A 22028-nucleotide genomic window follows, 5' to 3' on the forward strand; every position below is an offset into this window, starting at 1 on the left:
TCGAAAATAAAGGAACAATGCAATCATCAACATTAACTGAAATAGATAATTTTAGCTTATACGTCCATTATACATAATATGCGCACGCGAAAACGTATTCTGCACTTGCGCACACTCATATGCGCAGTCGTAAAAGGTCTTACGCGCACGCGTGAACGCCTCTGCGCATGTGTCAACGCGGCGCATGCGCAGAAAGTTTTTAGTTTTGATGTCCGGATTATAGATCATTCCGAATTATGGGTGTCCGAATTAACGACTTTTGACTGTAATATGTAGCTTTTAAATACTTTTAGTCCAAAGTAGCATTAGCCCAAATGCTCTCGAAGCATGTATGTGTCTGTAAATGAAAAAAAGTGCCCGTTTGGACCTAATTTTTATCCTATAAAATCTGAAATTGCTTTCATTATTTATTTATTCATTTTTTAGGGGTGGGTACTGAACCCAAGGTTCTCATAACTTTTCAATTACATGGTTTGCGCTTACATTATTTTATTTTTATAAAACTCTTTTTGCAAAGTTATATTAAAATAAATTTCATAATCCTTAATTTTATTTGCGTGAATTTCACATATTCATAAAAAACAGATGCATATTTGTATCCTGTAAAATAATTTGTTAAAATTCTACAGGATATTTGAGTGGTCTCCCAGACACTGTTATTTCATAAAATAACAAATATTTATATTGTATACAACAATACCTTTAGAGATTACGTTATTTCATGTAATTATAAGATACCTGTTCAAGTATTTATTCCATGCTAAAAGAAATTATTTGTAAATTAAGTTATATTAATTTCTTTAAAAGTAATTCATGGGAAATTTTGTTTCACAAATTTTTTGCATACACAAAGTTTTCGGTCGAAGACTTTTCAGTATTTTTCGGTTTCGGCATGAAAATCGCCCTCAGGTCAGCGGATAGTGTGGCTGGATACGAGGTTTTTATTTATGAACCTCACACTGTAACATCTTTCTCTAACGATTGCTATTTCCACACTACCAATTGAGTGCATCAGGAGGTTGGAATATTCTATTCCTAGTGATTTCGAGAATCAAATTGTAACGCAGAAAAAATCATTCGAAACGATTCCGTATCTATCATAATCTGACAAGAGTATTCTGCTTGTAATGAGTTGGAAAGCCATCTTTCATTAAGGAATAATTCATAGGTAACACCTAGAAGGTTAAAAGTACCATTTTGTTGTTGAATCATCGACGAAATAGTTTCCTCTCATGGTTCTTGGACTATAGTTTAAACCTAATTTTCTATCATGAATGAGGCCCACCTGCAGCTGAGCGGTGGAGTCGCTGAACACTGGTAGTCGGTCCGAGGTTCGAATCCCACGAACGGGCTGGCTGCATAGGCATTTTCATGGTTTTCCCCATGTGTAACGTGTATACAAGCCAGTTTCCCTTAGAAAGTCCTCCACAAAGGCATCCCTCCCCTTAGGCAGATAGCCCTCGAGGCTTTGTCATAATCACACACACATACTATCATGAATGATGCCTTTTCTTTGTAAAAATTTATTGCAAAATTTTTATCTTTAGGCAATTTCTAAATAGATAAATCTTGATGCGCTATTAAAAAGTTTAAAAATTAAACCAGTAGTTTGGTAAATTTATTTGTATGTCAATTTATGATTTAAATGGATGTGTGTGCCAGATTTGGGGCTTTTATGCATGTACAGTCACTGTAGTTTGTTATGGTCTCAGTAATAAAATTGTACCTACTTTTGTTTATTATAGAAATGTGCAGCGCACAGGAAGACATGGGCAAAACCGCCTTCCAGGTGTGCAGACGGAGAGGTAAGATATGAATTTTTTCTCTTGGCTTCTTTTTTTGTTGCTTCTTTCTCTTTGAGTGTGGTAGTAAAGTCATGCTGCGATAATGATGTTATGTCACACTGCGACTTTTGTATAACTTCACAAAGTGACATAAATTTAATTGCTTTAAAGCAGCGGTTCTCAACCTTTTGACTAACACATACCATCTAAACAAAAATTGAAAAACCTTAGTACAACCAGTACATTTTACAATAATAAGTTTTCGATTTCTCAATAGAAATACAAAAATATACATTTTGCCATTTGCACAAGCTATTGGCTATTTGTATTAAATAGGCACACATAAAAATATTAGATTAAAAATTGGTTACCATTTTACTTATTAAAATTTAAGTTAAATTACATACTTAAATTCTAAAATTTAGTGCAAAATTTGGGCCTTTTTAAGAGAGATCAATTTCTTTATGTCTGGCCTTATTTTACTTAGCTTTAAGTGCGATCCACTTTTAATTTTGTTCTGTATTTATTTTTCAAATAAAACATGGAAGAAAATCCTTGTTTATGCAAATAGGTTGTGCGAAAAGGCAATAAAAATTTAATAGCTGTATTTGAAATGCTTTTAATTTTTTTTTTTTGGTTCAGCCAAAAGTTGTGAAACCTTCAGTTGAAGTTCAATCACAGGAATTTTCGATCAATTGTTCTTTTTTTTCTTCACAGAATTTTTTAACTTTGTTTCTTAGCATACCACCTATTTTTCTCTTATGTACCACATGTTGAGAATCGCTGCTTTAAGGATGGGTGTCACACAACGTTACATTAGTTTAATCAGTATAATGTTGCAATAGCAGTATTTCAGACAGCTCCTCCAATAAAATTGGTAACAGCAGAAAAGCGTTTTATTGATTCAGTAAAAAGTTACACTCTTTCAGTTATTAAAATCTCTCTGGAATCTTTGGAATATTGCAATATTAATGTGCAATATTAATTCAATATTATAATTCAATATATATATGCAATTCAATATTATATACCATGTGCAATATTAATTTTTATCACTGCAAACCTGGCAGATTCACCATACGAAAATAAAAAATGTAGCACACCACGTTTGTACTGATTATCTATATTCATCTTCTATGGGTACTAAAATGCGTTCGATATTTACAAAAGTTGGTGATGAACTGAATAATATGTTAGTGAAACGATGACAAGTTTCCACAGGCTCAAAATTATATTGTTTTAAAAAATGCATCATAGTGAATTCCACGTATAGTCTTAATGCGCACGAACTTGTGGACTGACGCGCTATTTATAAATGTTGACTTATGTAAAATAATCTATAACTTCAGGAATTTAAATGCCTTCTTTTTTTTTTGGCACCTACCCAACTGTACTCTTAAGCTAGTGTGTCCGACATCACTTCAAAATATTCGTTACGATTTGGTAGTCTCCTTTACCATTAATATATTTTAATTTGTTGATCTAAAAATAAAAATTCACTTTAATATGTAAATTCATAAGCAACAGGATATCTTATTCTGTCCTTTAAGAAAATTATTTCAACTTCACAGAACACTCAAGAAATTTAATTTTCTTCAAAATAAAATGCAAATGTAATGGAAACTTATTTATAAAATCATAATGTTTTCATTGCTTTAAATTCCATATTTGTATTTTACTACATTTTATGCAATTAGTTTTTATGTAAAGAAAATAAAATAATACAGAAATATAAAATTTCAGTTTATGTAAAAATGTAACAGAAATTACTTTATAAAATAAAAATGTGTGCAAAAAGTAAACAAAAGAAACTGTTAAGATTAATGTAAAAAATTATTTTACAATATCACAGGAGCTATGTTGTTGAGAAACATTTCTTCTAAAATTCGAAGTTCTAATTTGTTTTTCAATGGGAATATATTTAATTCTGATTTTTTTGGTTGAGCTTCAATTGCACAGTGAGGAGTTTTCAGCAAGTCCACCTTTTCTTCCAATATTTGTAATATGCTTGATAAAGAATTTAATTTTTTTAAGATTAGATGTTGAAATTCTGCAGAAGAGTAAAGGTCAGGGTAATACATAATTATTATAAAAGCCTGAAAACAGAACACATTTAAAAATTGACTGTTGGTGAGAAATTGCCCATTTGGCGACATCTGGCAGCGAAATTGGCAATATGCTGTAGACGGATGGAGAACCATTTAGAACGAGTTCTTACTGGTTTGACCCAGAATGTTCTCGAATGCTGGCTAAAAGCTATATAAACCCTGCCTGTACGCAGAGTAGCAGTAGTGTCTTGAGTCTATTGAGTTGATCTTCAATGTAGTATTGAATTGATTGTCGAGTGCATAGAGAGAGTCTCTTAGTAAGGTGCAAGTTAGTGCATCATCGAGTTTTATCTGCGAGAACGACTGAACTGAGTCAGGAGCTGTACTCTAGTGCTTATCATGGAGTGCATTACGGGTTGTAGTGTGGAGAGTCTCGACAGTGCGTCGAGTTCCGAGAAGACGGAACCGAGTCGGGAGCTGTACTCTAGTGCCTTGCCGTGAAGCTGTCTTCACTGTTATAGCCTGATGGCTGTGTTGCTGATTGTTTCAGTCTGCTTGTTGCAGTTTTTTGATGACTGTAAACATGTTTTTGGAGCTGCCCTGAGTAATGTTGGCAAATATATTCTAACTTCATTGTCGTTATTGACTCCAAATTGCATAAACTTGTACAGGAATGCAACATAAACAATAATAATCGTGCATAAACAATAATTTAATATAAAGCAATAAGGATGAATTAAATAACTGTTTAAATGTTAAACATCTAAATGTTTTAACAGTATTTATTTGCTCATGTATAATTATCGAAATATTTGATGTAAAATTAGGTTAACAGTCATGGCTACATTATTTTATAAAATTCTGTGAATTTCAGATATTTTGCAACAATTAATCTAATAAATAAATCAAATATAATTTTTATAGTTTCAAAATGTAGGATTATATTATTTTTCCACTGCAAAATTAAAGTAACCCAATAGATTTTGAGAGCATCAAATTTGTATAAAAATAATGCAGTTAAATGTTCAAGCAAATATATCATATCCTGACATAATTGTTAATTTTTAATTCTTTAATACATGAATGGCTATTTCTAAAAGCTAGTGTAAACAATATTTCAGATCTAAAGCATAAGTTTAGAGAACAATTTACAAATAAATTTGAGTTTTAATACAATTTATTCCTGTGTTCATATTATATACGCATAACTGTACTTTTTTAATCCATAGAAAGTTTCAGTGGGGTGATAATTTTTTTTTTTTTTTACTTTGGTGTAATATGGCTATAATGGCATTTCTTAAAATATAAATTGGAAGAAATATTATTGATGAATACTTACAAAATAATCTCTTTTTTTTTTTATCTTAAATGATCATAAACAGCATTTATAACAAAAATACTACCTTTGAAATTTTCTTTAGTAAATGCCAGCAAAATAGAAACTGCCCCAACATTAATTAGAATTTTATTTATTTTATTAATGTATGTATAATGATGTATCTAGGTATGAAGTCAATTAAAAATTGGCTTGCCATTTTAAAAAAAAACTTTGCTTTTATCAACTAACCCAAGTACATTTAGAAAAACAAATTTAATTGGTAATAAAAGGGGAACATGTATTTAATTGGTTTAATTATTCAGAGACTACCTTTAAGGAATAACTATATAGAAAATATTTCATGTGAAATAAAGTTGCAACACTTACTAATAGGATCACGTTCATTATTTTTTGCAGAACTTTATTGACATAACTTATTTTATCTGCATATACGTGCTTATGAATTAAATGTGCATTCAATTGAGTAAAAGGAAATAATTATTTAATTTAAATTTTTGATAATTTGCTCTTTGAGCAACCTGTTATTAGTAGTAGTATTAGTAGTGAATAGTGTTATTAGTAGTGATGTTCTATTTTTATTGCATTGCATGATTATTTTCATTTTATTTTAAAAAAATTAGCAAGCTTTGTGAAAGCATAATCGGGTATATTTAGTTATCAATTAAATAAATTATAATAAGCAAACATCAGAAGTATGTAACCTGTTAGTGTATGAAAGTATGTAGCATTTATGAAAAATTGTGGCTCGAATTGAGAAAACAGGAAATTTTTTCAAATATTCTCATATTTAGAGTTGATTTTGGACATTTGTACAGTACTTGCATTTGTAGATCCACCCCTCTAGCACTTCCTGTCTTGTATCATTTCAAGGATATATGTTTTCCTATAGTTTCAAAGTTTTGGTTAAACATTCATCTAAAGCCTACAGCTTTCAAACAGCAAGTTCTTACTATTTATATACAAATAGCTTCATTTGTGAGTTTTTTGCAGTAACAGTAGTACACCTATCTCTTGATTTACACAGAAGATAGGTTCCGCACAAAACCGTGTAAATCGAAATCTTGGATTTTGCTATGCAAAACCATGTGAAACAAAAAACACACTAAATGTGTATAATTTAGTTATTTATTTACATAAAACAAATTATTTTAATATTATAAGTCTTAAGTTATACTTCGTTCATAAAACAACAAATATACGTAGATAATAGAAGTACATATTTATTTTATTTTACATTAGGAAAATATAAGATCACTCAAAAAATTATTATAAGTTTAATCACTGACATCACTTTCATGAACTATTATAGTCTTTTCTTCTTGATTGGTATGATGTCACTTTCATCACTTGAGTGTTCTTGATAAGATTCTGCTTCAATGGATGACAAAATGGGGGAGATCTCAGTTCAACAAGACTTCATAGTGAAATCCGTAATAAACAATTGCCTAGGTTTTTTTCCCCTAAATCTTTGTAAATCTCCTCATATTAATTTAAACACTTACTAAGCTCCCATTGGAATCGGAGAGCTTGTTCAACATTTGTGTCATATTGTAAAAAATGATTACCTCATTTTCTTCCCCATTCAAGTCCTACGCTGGCAACTCTAGATGTGAATGCAGCTGGTTCCAATTTGTCTTCCTCATGCTTATTTGTTTCATGAATCATGTTAATAACTCATCCTCATTTAGTTCTTCATCAACCATTATTTCTTCAATATCTGCTTGAGCTAAATTCTCAAAACCTTCTCCTTTTATAGTTTGAGCCAGTTTAGTGATCTGAGTATATTCATACTCTAATGGTAATCTATCATTCTTATCTTTAGCAGCATCTAGCCATATTGCTTTCAAGCATGCGTTGAGCATTGGTTGTTTATTCTGAGTATATGACAGTCTAACATGCTTAGCATAATCTAAGATTGTAAATTTCTTCCAAGCATCCATAAGAGTAAGAGATTTATCATTCTCCATTTTTTCTAAAATATACCTGAAGATTTGTTTGATATACAATGTCGTAAAAGTCCAAATTACTCCTTGTAATAAGGAAGTTGTGTTTTTTGAGTAAAAAGACAATTTCTACTTTTTTGTGTTGTAAATTTTGAAGATGACCAGGTGCATTAGTCTTAAAAAGCAATACCTTTTTACTTAAATAATTGACATCTGGGACAAACATGTTAAGAAACCACTCATTGAATGCTATGGCAGTGAACCATGTTTTCCTGTTAGCCATCCAATAAATGGGAAGGTTATTTATATTTATTCCTTTAAATGAGCGGGGTGTTTTTGATTTGTTAATAACCAATGGTTTCATTATAACCTTGAAGCATAGCAACAGAAAAGAATTGTTATATGACTTTTTGCTACCTTATGACCACTAGCTGATTTGCAAGCTTTAGCTAAATACAAGGTTTGTACGGTCCTTAAGAGTCCTTAAAAGGCCTTAGATTTTTCGAAATTGATTTTTGGTCCTTAAAAGTCTTTAATTTTGGCCAAAATCAGCAGGTCCTTAATTTTAATCATTTGATATTTCTGTCTCTTTTTTACAATTGCCATTTTGAGTGTGAATTAGCATTTTGGAGTAATATTTTCGGCGATTTACTGGCATATATGGTTATCTTTTGAATGGGTTTATGGGTTATAATTTGTTTCTATTTCTAATATAATTGATGGGATATTCGAGTTTCTAAGCAAGAAGTGAGATACAAGCATCTCGAAATTCATTTTCTCTAATAAAGAGTTCTTAAACAACTTTTCGCTTTTGGAGATGTGAATTCTTTTATTAAACGGTTCTAAATTTGGTGACTTATCAATATTTTGGCAATTTTAAGATCAGTTTCTATAGAAAATTTTTTAATTCCGAGATCTGAGAATTTTTGGACGATTTTTTTTAAAACGTCCTAACATTGATATATTTCATTAAAATAATATTAATATATTGAAATTATAATTAAAAGTAACATTAAAATAAAACAGTTTTAATTTTCGTTGTCATATTATAAAATTTCATTTTGGCAACTTATACAATATATGACTCTGAAAAATAAAGTAGGTATAATGCTATAAAGCACAATTTATGAACGGCTCTTAGCAAAAGCAAAATTAGCTATTTAATTAGTTAAAAATATCTTCTTTTTAATTTTTTCATAGTAAAAGTTTTTCCATGTAATTGTCTCGGAATATTCAAAATTCTCAGAATATGTATCAGTTTTCTCTATAAAATTAATTTTATACTTTTTCCCTCCTTTTTTTTCCAAAATATTTCTGGCTTTTTGCTGTTATTGAATTGGTAGGGATAATTTTTCTTTAGTATTTTAGCCATTGCAGCTTGGAAAGTTTAGAAGGATTTGAAAGCAAGATTTATAGACCCACGATTCTAGAAGATTCGAGAAATATGTAACAAAATGAAAAATGTCTCCATGGTATCAACACGTAACGGATGTATTTTACTGAAAGTTTGCGATGAATTTCTTAATTTTTGGAGAACGTTTGGAAGAACAATGAAGACATAATATTTGAACGTTTTACTCCTGATACTAGAATCATTTTCTTAACATGTTTACCTTCCCTTTATTTTCTCTACTTTTCACTAGACACAAGCATGGAAAATAACAAAAATGCTTCTAATCTTGTCACATGGGCAGGCAAATTATAGAAAGGGATTTTTTTTATTAATAAAGAAATTGAAAACTTATAATTTAAAAGATTCATCTAATATGTTTTAATGCATCATACACAGAGCTGGCACTAGGCATTTTCCCACCTGATGCAATCTCTGTGGAGCCTAAATTCTGCTTCCAATGCCTGTTCTATATTCTAAAAGTTGTGCCATTTATAGATTTTGTTGTTCGGTGTGTCACTAAATTCTAAAAATTCTGCCACTAAATTCTAAAAATTCTGCTACAATGGCTCTGTAACCGGCCTTTACCATATGTAGTTCTTCTGAATGTTCCTATTACTAAAGAAATGAAATTAGCCATTTTCTATACCTTCTAAATGCATTTCATGTTTTTTAGAATAACGGAAATCTTTAATTAAATCCAAAAATTCTAAAATGAAAAGGATACGTGTTGAAGAAAGAAAATAATAAAGACGAAGAAAATTATTCTTCAAAGAAAATGTGCAGTTATTATTATGTAAATTAGCCAATTATTTATGATTTCAGCCTTTACTATAATTTCCCATTTCTATTTCCTCATATGATAGAGTTAATGAGCAAGATTAAATTAAAATTAAATTATATAATCTTTGACCACTAGTCCACAGTTTTAGTTTGAATTTGACTGTTCTTCTTTAATTACGTCATAGTGAGCTGTAAATGATTTTAGCATCAGAATATGCTTTTGTATTCTATGTTCTTTTTATATAAGAGGCTTATTGAAACCTTGGTCTGATATTTTAGTTATTTTCAGACATAGCGATAGTTTGCTTCACATCAGTTGGGGGTTTTCAACTATTTAACTTTTACCAGATTAAGTAAACCCTCATAGGTACATTGTGGAGAGGTTGACAAGTTAGATAAAGCAGTTAGGTTGATGCAGAAACTAGCGAGAGCATTGGTTTGCATTTTGAGACAAATCTCTAATTGTTAGAAAAGATGCTTAAAGAGAAGGAAATCGATATAAATTAGCCAAAATGTTTGGGAAGGCTTCAAAATAAAATGACGGATAAATATTTTGTTGAGTGTTGTTACAAAACATAAATGTTTTGTAGATTTTAATGTGTAATTATCCTAATATCGTTTAAAAATCAGTGTTATAAATTACATGCATTAAACTGCGAAATTTGATTAGATTTTGATTTTAATAGGGCTTTTTTTACAAATATTGTTGAAAAATAAAATTTAATTGTGGCCATGTAAATACAAAATGACTAAGGTTATCTAATTACCTAATTGAATTATTTATAACTAACTGCTTACCCTTAAAAATTATCTCTGCGTATTAAAGCGAGTTATTGCCTTTCATTAATACTCACTGTGGTTACAAGATAAAACACAAAAACGTAAAAATTCAAGTAAAACTTATTCTTTGCATCTAGTGAGACTTGAAATAATACAAAAACTTATCACCTCTGGTGCTTTAATGGTTTATTGGAACCTTAAAGTATATTAACTGGGTTACAACCCCTGAAACTCTACATGAACGTACGACACTAACTGTGTCAAACAGAGCCCGACTAACTTTCAACACTTGCGAACCTACATCAGGCCTTTCAGGTTTGTTCTAATGAGCAGGTCTCTCTCTCTTGACAAGCAGCAGCAGTAACAACATTCAGTATTTTGTTCTGAATCATGCTGATTATGGTCTTACTTCTCATTTTAACCTGTGCCGTTTGACATAAAATCTACCTGCTATTTACTAAACCTCTAGACTGACCAAGTACGTGACTTGACATTTAAAAAAATCAACATAAAGCTAACTGTGAGTAAAACGTAAAAAGTCACTTATCTTCTTTCAAATAAGTTCATCTGTTGTAAGTGTAAAATATTTAATGCTACTTAATATACTGTATGTAGTTTATTTTATTCTCAAACTTATTAATAATTATGTTAATTAATTCATGTTTAGTAATAATGCAGACTACTTAGAGATCTATTTTATTTTTAGGATGGTATCACAAAAGTGAAATTCAGGCATAGATAATATTTTTAATTGAATTTATTCAGTTCCCATTTGCTCATAGGTCCTTAATTTTTTTCATTAATGGTCCTTAAAAGTCCTTAATTTTCGTGTGCAGAAATGTATATGAACCCTGTAAATAGGTTCTTTCAGGCATTTTTTTTCAGAACAATGCAGACTCGTCAGCATTCAAGATCTGATAAGAAATGTAGGAGCTCGTGGCAATTGATTTCAGCAAATTTTGCTGGATATTTTTATGCTACATCTGAAGCAGCAGATGCACTTTCTCCTTTCAGTCTTGGATTATGTAAAGAATGCCTTTGTTTAAATTTCTCAAACCAACCACGACTTGTGGGAAAAGATACATTTTTTTCATCTGACAAAGTCGATGGTGACTGATTCTTAAGTGCTTTATAAATTTTTAAAGCCTTATTTCTAATAGCATCAGTATCAATTGGAATCCATTTTTGATTTTGGTCTTCTACCCATATCTATGCCTTTTTCTAAAAGAGTCTTCATTTTTTCTAATTGTCCTTATTGTGGCTTCATTCATGGAGTAAAATTTAGCAACATTTGTTACTCTTTCTCTGTTACATAGACAATCTAATATTTTAATTTTTTCTAATTTCATTTTTTGATTTTTTAAAAAATCTTTTTAGCATTATAAAACTTTGAAAAATTTGTGTAAATTATAAAAATGCCACAAAAACTACGAGGGTTAAAACTTTAATAGTGGCAACACAGCTGAAAAAACGCTACGCAACAAAACCAAAGAATATCGCGTATACCACATGTGAATTACATACCTGCCTTACCTCTCAGCAAAAAGACTTGTCCTGCCTACGTCACGCGCATGCGGAGTGACGTGAAGAACGGATCCTTGTATTAGCTTGCGGTCTAAAGTAAGTGTTGTCAGGATGTTTTCAAAACAAGAACAACGATGTTGGATAAAAATTGAATGTGCCAGAGGTCGTACAGCACAACAGTGTCATCAAGGGCTTCAAGAGGCTTGCGGGAAATCAGCATTGCCTTACAGAACAGTATAAAGATGGGTGAAAGCATTCAATGAAAGATGCCAAAACATGGCAGACATGCTGCGGCCAGGTCGTCCGAGTTTCAACGATGCAGACGTGCAAGCTGTTGCCGCACTAATGGACAGTGATCGCCGCCAAACGATTCGTCAGCTGTCCAGACAAACAGGATTAGCGCATACGACTGTGCTGCACATTCTGAAGGAACACCTGTCCATCAGAAAAATTGCTTCACGACGGGTTCCACATTAATTGACGGAAATGCAGAAATGGCTACGATACGATGCTGCCCAAACCCACCTGGAGCGCTATGAGCGTGAAGGAGATGCTTTTTTACGCTGTATCATTTCGCTGGATGAGACTTGGGCCCGATCGTACCAGCCAGAACTGAAACAGCAATCAAACAAATGGCGTCATCACAGGTCACCACGACGTTCGAAATTTCGTCACAACCCCAGCAATGTGAAAGTTATGGTGATTCTCGTGTACGACTGTGATGGTGTCATCCTAATGCATATCGTTCCCCCACGGCAAACCATCACTGCACAGTATTACTGCTCATTTTTGGAGCACAATCTCCGACCAGCTTTGAGAAAAAAACGACGACACTTTCTGCAGAACGTTCCTCTCATTTTGCATGATAATGCTCGGCCGCATGCAGTGCAAGCTGTGACTGATTTGTTCAAGCGATGGGGCTGGGAAGTGCTTTACCATCCACCATATTCCCCAGATCTAAGCCCTTGTGACTATGACTTAATTCCTAAGATGAAGGAACCACTTCATGGCACTCGCTTCCAAACTGTTCCTGAGATTCTTGGGGCAGTAGACCGGTCCTTTCAAACTATCAACAAAACAGGCGCTGCTACAGGTATTCTGCGACTTTCACATCGTTGGAAACGGGTTGTACACAATGCTGGCGACTATATTGAAGGACTGTAAAACATGGTGACATGAATTACTTTTGTATTCCTTGTAAATAAATAGTTGCCACTATTAAAGTTCCAACCCTCGTATAAATGTTGAAAACTTATTAGTAATCATTCAAATATGTAGATAAAAATGTTGTAATATTTGCTGCTAAAATAACTGATACTGAACTAGTTCACATGAACCAAATAGCTTTACTGTTGTGAAATACAGATATATATATATACTATGGAGATTCCTCTTTTACAATACGAGAAATCCCCATCCTTGTTGTTGCCACTAGTGTTACCAAAGGAATGAGATTCAAAAATGATTTCAAATATATATATTTGCGTCTATGCAGCCAAATATACTATTTTACCAAGGTTTTTAAATTTATTAATTTTTAAACCGTTTAAAACCAAAATCGTGTAAAACAAGTACTGTGTAAATCGAGGGATAGTCTGTACAAATATGTACTTGATGAAATCCTGCAAAGTTGACAAATGTTTTTAGGAAAAAGAAAATGGAAAAAACAAATTTAGATTTCAATAAATTTGGTTTTAGAGTGGAAATGATGCTGAAAAGCTTCTAATTTCAGAATTGTTGCGTAGTTTTTTAGTCAAATATATGTTCATGTTTCTAACTTTTCCACGTGTAATAAAGAATACTGCTGTAACATATAGTTAAACAAAATGAAAAGAAATGATCTTTTTTAGTATTTGTAATAATTTGTCTGTCATGTAACCTCAAGTTTTTGTTGGTGTTAATTGTTTTTTATTTTCAATTTTTATTCAGAATTGCAGAATTCTAGGTCTTTAATTTTCTAAAAGATAAGCAACGAAGCATATTATTTAAAAAAAAAATTATTATTTTCACTTCAAATACCACCATATGTCAACTAAGTTTACTAAGTTGTATATTTTAATACATAATTAAAAAGAATTAAAAACTGAAGTAACACCAACGCACTGCTAATTAGTCTACACAGAGACGGCAAATAAATCATTTTTAAGGCTCATCAACCATGATTTGCCAACTACACGAGAAACAGGGCATCTTTGGAAATCAGAATTTATTTTAGCAACAAGTTTTTGATGGCCAGAAGCTTCTGACACAAAAGAAAATATTCCTTAGTGGTATGATGTAATAAAATATCTGATACTAATACTATCCAATTGTCATCTAAAATCACACAGTCGTTTCCTTTGTTGGAACAATTTATTGTGAATAGGTTTTCTTTTTTTCTTTTTTCTTTTCTTTTTTATTTGCAAATCTTGTATTGGACATCTACAGCTTTGTTTAGAGTATGCCCTTCCTCGGTGAATTAATGTTCAGTTGTAGTGGGCTCCTGGGCATAGCCTTTTCCCAGTGTAGTAAGTTAATCCTTTTATGAATGTTGAAAAATAAGTGTTGTTGAAGTTCATAAAAATAAAAATTCGAAGAGCAGTTAATGGCAGCAAAATGAAAACAATCAGTAGTAATGGCAGAGTTTGTAACAGTTTTAAGATGATGAGTTTTGAAGTTAAGACCTAGAGCTAGTCCGAGTGTGAGCAGCAGAGGCAATCAGGGGCGGAAAGAGAAGAAAAAGCCTTTTTCTTCTTTTTTCTTCCCCCTCTCCTCCAGTGTTCAAGGCTGAATGGTTTCCGTAGTCAGGTTGTATAGGCAGGAGCTTCCTGAACTTCTGTTGGCTGGCAGAGGAGTAATCCTATTGGGTTAAGTGTGATCTACAGTGTGCTATGGGGGAGGGCCTAGGCTGTTTTCAATCCATGCTAATTTAGATTGATGGGTGAGTGAATGAGGTTGGAGAGGACATGATGAAAAATTAAATTAAGCCTGCCTTAATATTAATTAGTGAACAGATAGGAATAAAAATTTAATTTTTCCCAATTTTTGGTGCTAAACTATATTACAATTAGATATATTACAATGCAGTAATAATTAAAGAAGAATTAATGAGATTGTTTGTCTTTTTTAAACTAATTAAACATTAATCAAAAACCTTTATAGTATGTCTCTGAGGATGGCTTTAGGCCTTTTCCTGTGTTCTGAGTTGATATAATTTTAAACTGGTATTGTGGGGTTTTTTTGCCTTGGTTATATCATTGTAGAATTTTCTTAGAAGTGGTATTCTACATTCACTGTGAATAGCACCAAAGACAGCTTGCCATTTGTCGTAGTGTGATGTTTTGAAGCTGTTGGAGTTTTAAAAGTGTGCTTTTGCAGACCTAACCCCAAACTAGGCATGCATATGCAAGTATGGGATGCAATATTGGCTTTATAAATGAGTAATTTTTTATCTATAGCTAAAACGCTGTTTTGAGCGATTAGGGGGCTGAGTGTAGATTTGCTAGCTGGAAACTTTGCAATTATGCATTTTGTGAGGGGAGGGCTTTCTTATTAAATGAAGATTAGTAATTTGACTTCCTTGGCTCAGAGAATAGGAGTGCTGTAAAAGGTAACATTTCCTTCAACATTAATTTTCTTTGTGAACATTACTGCAATAGTTTTTTTCTGTGTTGACTTCAATTTTCCACTTGCTAAGCCACTTGATCTTTGCCATTGCTTCCTGGCATGGTCTGGGATAATAAACCAATTATATTGAGAATTGCTTTATCTGCTGGATGTCTTGTTTGCCATTGCTTTCTGGCATAGTTTGGTCAGCGCCGGAGTTAGCATTTTTCCTAGGCGGTGCAAAAACCACCCTTACCCATCTTCCTTTAAGTTTCTGTAACAAATTTTAATTTTTTAAATAAACATAAAAATAGGTAGTTTTTGAGATAAAATGTAAAATCCATTTTATAGTAAGAAATTCTTTATGTGCTATTTTTGTTCTAAAAGAAATATACATAACAAATAGTTTAGTTTCTTTACATATGGCAAAGCATAAGAGAGCTAGCTACCTGCCTAAAAGGGGAGATGTCTTCGCTGATGTCTTTCTAAGAGTAATTGGCTGATGCAAGTTACGCATGAGCGAAATGGCGGAAACACTCATGCAGCCAGCAAATTCGCTTGATTCTGACCCCCGACCGAACTACCAGTGTTCAGACTTTACATCTCAGCCGCTGGTGGCCGAACATGCATACCAAAAGTTACATAATTAAAAAAACCGTGCGAACCCTCTTAATGCAGTTACTTCTCCGGTGCACTGAAATAATCAAATTTACATTTTCCCTGAAATGAGGATTTTTTTCAATATTTGCTAGAATACCTATTTATAGAAATAAATGATGCTAATAGAAAACGATTCAGAACTAAATGCTAAAATAGTTCATCACAGCACAAAAATGGGAATCAGATATTACTAAATAATAAAGAAATTCATTTAAACAAATCTAAGCAAATACAATGGATTGTATAATTTTGTACCAATTTCTCAATATTAACAGTAACTTTAACCTAGCATGTTAAATATTCATTTCACAATAATGCCTTCATGTAGCCTACTCAAGAACTTCGACTATCATCCTCACACAGCCTGAGAACATAATAAATATTTACATATTTATGCAAAAGACTATTTTTGTACTGTAATAATCAAAATTACATTTTCTCTGAAATATGCAATTTTGCAATATTTGCAACAATAACTAGCCAGACCATGGAGGTAAGAAAGAAAGGAGGTGCCAACCCCACATTGCGAGTGAAGCACTGCTCCGAGGGCTTCGGTCTACAGATGGAGTGTTTTTTTGTTTACATTTAAAACCTCCCCTGATAGTATTTCGACTTGTGACACTTCCATACAAATTGAAAAACGGGACACTTCCGCATAAAAGAAACATTCATTGTGTGATGGTTTGGTTTATTTCATTATGGCAAAGCACATTAAGGCTATCTGCCTAAGGAGAGGGGATTAAATCTTTAAATAAAATTCAGATATATATATATAATCAAATGTCATGGATCATCAGATAGGTAAATTTCTACATAAATTAAAAAATAAAAATGTTCAAAATACAAAAACATTTATTGAATATAAATTTACATCACGGAATATGAATACATGAATTTACATATTTCTAAGTTTTTGTTCTGTAACTTCTTCTAAAATTGTTTGAAAATCTAATTTCCTTGCGTCTTCACTTTCAATCGACATAATCTGTAAACTATTTAATCTATTCTGATTCATTGTCGATCTCAGACAGTTTTTTATTAGTTTTAGCCTGGAAAATGATCTCTCTCCAGAAGCAACGCTTACTGGAATTGTTAAGAATATTCGGAGAGCAATAAACAAGTTTGAAAATGCCATTGCTCTATCATTATCCGATAAAAATTTAAACATTTTAAACGGATTTTCAAAAATTCTGAAGGCAAAATAGATTTCAAAGCTTCCATTTCTTCAATTAACATTTTCCCGTTTATATCAGCTTCTTTCACCTCAGGTACATCATTTTCTGTTAATTTAGAATATTGTTAATTATTTGAATAATTCATAATTTATCCATTATCGTCAAAAGCAATTTGCTTTAAACTTCACTTTTTTTTTTTTTTTTTTTGTTCATTTTGATGGTAATGCGAAGCTTGATTGGGCCCAATAGCCCTTTATCCGATCTGAATAAGGTTTATTTCAGATGAAGACTGATGATGCAGTAACTCGGAATGAAACAGCCTGGAAGTGGTCTTTATGTTCAACAAGGATTTGGATTGGATTGCATTATTCAATTATGGCAAAGCACACGAGGGCTATCTGCCTAAAGGGAGGGATGTCTTTGTGGAGGACTTTCTAAGGGAACCTGGCTCGTATACACGTTACAATGGGAAAAATTACAAAATCGCCCATGCAGACAGCCTGTTCGCGGAATTTGAACCTCGGACCGAACTACCAGTGCTCAGCGACTTTACTGCTCGGCCCCTGGCGGGCTCCACTGTGTGATGGATAATAGCAATTTGTATAATTATGCTTATGCAAAATGTTATGTTTAAAAAAGATTTTAGCAAAAATGTTGTGCTTAAAGAATGAAAAATACCTTATGGTACCTTTAAAATTATATACGTCTTTCGATACCCTTGATTATGCACTCGTAATAAAAATAATCTTTAGCTACAAACAAAAGATTACATAAGTTAGGACAGTAGATGAGCTGATTAATTACGTAACTAACTTTCATTAGCTATACATAACAACAATACGGGCTACTGCTGAAAGGGAAAGGTTAGTATTTGTACTTCTTTTCATAATTCTTATTTCAATAATAATTTTAAGTTCTTACCTAATGCTCTTAAAATATTAGGGAATTAAAATTTTACTCTGTGAGCCATTTGATCTGCAAATAAAACTATGGCATCGCCATAATTAACTTGATGTGCTGTTTGATTTTTGATTGCCAGAATTGTGAGACTTGATAAACGCTCCTGGCTCATCGATGATCTCGGATAGATTTTAATAAGTTTTAAGTTGCTAAAACTTCGCTCACAGCTTGCAGATGTAGTTGAAAGCATAGAGTAAATCAAAGCAATACAAATATTGCAAAAGGCATCCTGAAAATCATAGGTTAGGTCTGTTGCAAGAGATGAAAAAGCTCTAGCCTTTTCTATGTCGACGAATAACACTGGGGCTTGTTCTTTAAAAACGGCAAGTTCTTGACAGAACTCAAATGTGTTTTAAGATCTTGCTCATATTTTCGTGCAAGATCTGCTCCATTCTTGTGCAGTTCTTCAGTTGACATATTCAATATTTCACGACCATTGAGAAATGGAAATTTGAATTTAGTGTTATAGCACTGTTTACCCTTGTTTCATTTTCTGATATGATTCAAACTAATACAATTTTCATTGCATTAGAAAGTAGCTGAACACGAAATGTTTGTGATTCGTCCTAGCACAATTCATCAAATTCCTTTTTGCATTTTAGAATTCGTTTATTTGTCAGAATAGGTTCAACCTCAATTTTTTTCAGCTGCTACTTTAAATTCTTCTATCCAATATTCTGTAGGAATTTCTCTCATTTTTTGCACAGTTTTGGCCAGACCTTCCATTAATGCGACGAGATGAACAAGAATAATATCTTCCATTTGAATTTCAGTATTTATTCGATTGATTTCTCGAAGAATATTAGCCCAAGTTGTCAGGCTGATAAAATAAATTCAAAATTTTTAAAACATGTAGCAGCTGTCCTGCTTCGTACTTTGATAGGTAATTAATTTTGAAATAGTAATATTGTACTTTGAAAGATAAATTCTTTCAATGATTTTACTACTTCTGGTAAATTCATTAGAAGAGCTTTCACAGCCACATATTTTGCTGACCATCTCGTCTGGGTGCTTCCTTTTGAGTTGGTTTTTGTACATCTTTTCGTAATATCCCATCGAATAGTGAATCCGACAAAAAAGCTAAATATCTTCTGGATAATTCCAAAGAAGTTAACTTCTTCGTGGCAAGATGAGGCAGAATGCACATAGACAAGATTCAAAGAGTGAGCCAAACATCGCACATATTCAGCCAGCTTATTCATTTCTGTTATCCTGACTTGTACTTCAGGATCTAATATGGCAGGAAAGTACCGGCCATATTAGATCAGTTATTCTCTTCTCAGATTGACCACAACATTGTCAATATCCAAACCATCAAGCGTCAGTTTTTCCGCAATCCATTGAAAAATACATTCTCCTGTCTTTCCACCAATTTCTATGAAACCAATTTCTATGAAATCAAACCAATTTCTATGAAGCTCTGCTTTATTTCACACACATCACCACATATTTTTTACGTATTGAATCACCTGGCTCATTTGTTCTGTGTGCAACACATCTGGAATGCAATCGAACATTATTGTATAATATTTCGCCTTTGTAATATTATTTAAAATGCTATTGTGAACTGTTTTTGCCATTTTATCAGTAATTTCATTTTGAATTATCTTTGTTAAATATGATACTTGTCCCTTCTTTAGGTATTCTAACTGGTACTTAAGAATTATGTTTTGCTAGCAGAGTCGTTAAATTAACAAAAAATTGCCTTGACTAGGCCGAGGACACTTTGTGAGCAGGCTGCCAGGGGTTTCATCAGACCCACGGAAAGAAAGACAGTTTGTTGAAAGATACAATAGAGCATCCATACTCGTCTGTAGGATCTTTCTTCATTTTTCTTTCTCTGTGTGAATTAGTCTCTTAATGTCATGATCGATGCCTTAACATGATTTCATTTGTTGTAGTGGAATTTTCCACTTAATCACTCGGCTTTAACCACTTATGCCCTTTATGACCCCGTCTGAATGGAGCTTTAGTGTATCTCGGTTACTGCATCGTTGAGAGAGTGTGTTAAGCTCCGGCAATGACTGAATCAAAAAGTCGGGAACTGTGCTCTGTGTGTCATCGAGTGCATCGCGAGTTGTAGCGTGGAGAGTCTCAAGAGTATGTGGAGTTCCGAGAACGACCATGCAGTCGGGAGCAGTACTCTGGTGCTTTACAGTGAAGCAGTCTCCACTGTTATAGCCTGATAACCTGAAGGCTGTGTCGCTGATTGTTCCGGCGAGTGTATAGTAGATCTTTGACGACTGTAAAATGTGACTTTGGAGCTGTCCTGATTAATATTGGTAAAAAAAGTGTGTTTCGATACTTCATCAAGTGTCATCGTTGTTCACTCCAAATCCACGTAAACCCCGTGCGAACGTGAAGGATGAAAATAACGTAACGGCTGGTGTCAGAAAAGAAAAACGCAGCAATATTCTTAAAAGAGGTTTTAAACCTAGCTTTAAAACTACTAATGTTGCATCAAAATTTGACAACATTCCCAACACAATTCAGCTCCACTCTTGAACTTGCCACCCTCAGAAGTTGCTGCCTGGGGCACAGACCCCCGGCTTGCTTCCCTTAGATCCGGGACTGGGTTTGGTATAATCAGACCAATTATGTTGGTATAATTGGTATTGAGAATTGCTTTATCCACTGGATGTCTTGATCTTTGCCATCGCTTCCTAGCATGTTTTGGTGTAATTAGACAAATTATATTGGTATACTTGGTATTAAAAATTGCTTTATCTGCTGGATGTCTTAATCTTTGCCATTGCTTCCTGGCATGGTTTGGCATAATTAGACCAATTATATTGGTATAATTGGTATTGAGAATTGCTTTATCTGCTGAATGTCTTGATCTTTGCCATTGTTTCCTGGCATGGTTTCTTCATTTAATAAGATCTTTCAGGTTTTTATTTTGAGTACTTTTTTTCTTCGGGGATTGTTTTTGGAATTTTCTTGATAGGCTGTATAGAGTTCGTTGGTGAAATTGTCTACTAAAGCATCTAACTCTTCTCTCAGGTGTATTGTTGTGTTAGTGTAATGAGTCTTGTTTAGATAATAATTGGTATAATTAGACAAAATATATTGGTATAATCAGACCAATTGGTAATAACAACTCTTTTGTCTGGTGTGTTGTTGCGACTAGCATCCAGTTCTGTAATGACTGGGTTATAGTTCGAAGATAGTTCATTCAAGGATTTTAATTTTGGATGGAGTTTGGATATTTTTTTTAATATAAAAAAATCCAGCATAGTAGCTGAGCTGCAGCCATAGTGTGTTGTGGTGGACGGAGTTGCTATATAGATGTTGGCTGTAGTTGCCAAGTTATAAATGTATTCTCCAGTACAAATTGCAGTTCCATGTGCTGTATCTAGCGCTAAAATCTCCACCTAATAGAACTCTGTTGTTGAGTTTAAATATTGTGCTTAAATCAGCAATATTATTCATGTGTTGTTTATGAAGTACACAACATATAAACATGACGCACATTGCTGATGATAACATAATGGACAGTTCAGGTGGATGGTATTATGGTGATAGCTATGGCCTCTGTGGCCAAAAGCTGTGGAAGTGTTAGTCGGTAATGAGAGCAGTGGCGTAACTAGAACTCTTGGACCCCTATGCAAAAATTTTTCCTGGCCCCCTCCTCAATAAATTTAATGTGCTTAAAAATAAAAATTAAAATTAAAATTTTTAAAATGTTAAAAAATATCAAGGATTTCACAAGCCAGTGTTTTTATGATGAATTTTATTACATCTGGATTATTTGTTAAAAATTAAAAGCACATCCTTAGGGAACTAGTTGAAAGGTACGTAACAAGAAGAAAGAATAAAAAGGAAAATATTTTCCCTTGATCAACTGTGAAATTTGCTTTAGTCTGGGTATTTGATATCGGATGATTTTAATCAGTTATTTAAGCCTTTTTGTGTGCGTGCGAGAGACAGACTTTTCTCTCCTTTCACTGAGATACATACTGATAATAAATGAATAAGTCTATATAAAAAAAGGAACATGTCACGTAAAGTATAGCATTAAGAAACGTAAGAAAGCTTAGTTTTACGGAGATTTTTA

General features: G+C 32.8%; 1 long non-coding RNA gene across 1 annotated transcript in view; it reads right to left on the minus strand.

The window, feature by feature from the left end:
• Window positions 1-13782: 13782 nt before the first annotated feature.
• The window catches only part of LOC146999024 (uncharacterized), an 89773-nt gene continuing 81527 nt past the window's right edge, over window positions 13783-22028 (minus strand). The window contains exon 2 of the long non-coding RNA XR_015039912.1: window positions 13783-15450. This is a non-coding gene — a long non-coding RNA (uncharacterized LOC146999024). The remainder of the gene's footprint in view (window positions 15451-22028) is intronic.

The sequence above is a fragment of the Stegodyphus dumicola genome, chromosome 2, assembly GCF_044657685.1.
Source record: "Stegodyphus dumicola isolate Sdum_Otavi_A_Nest chromosome 2, ASM4465768v1".
NCBI lineage: Eukaryota > Metazoa > Arthropoda > Arachnida > Araneae > Eresidae > Stegodyphus > Stegodyphus dumicola.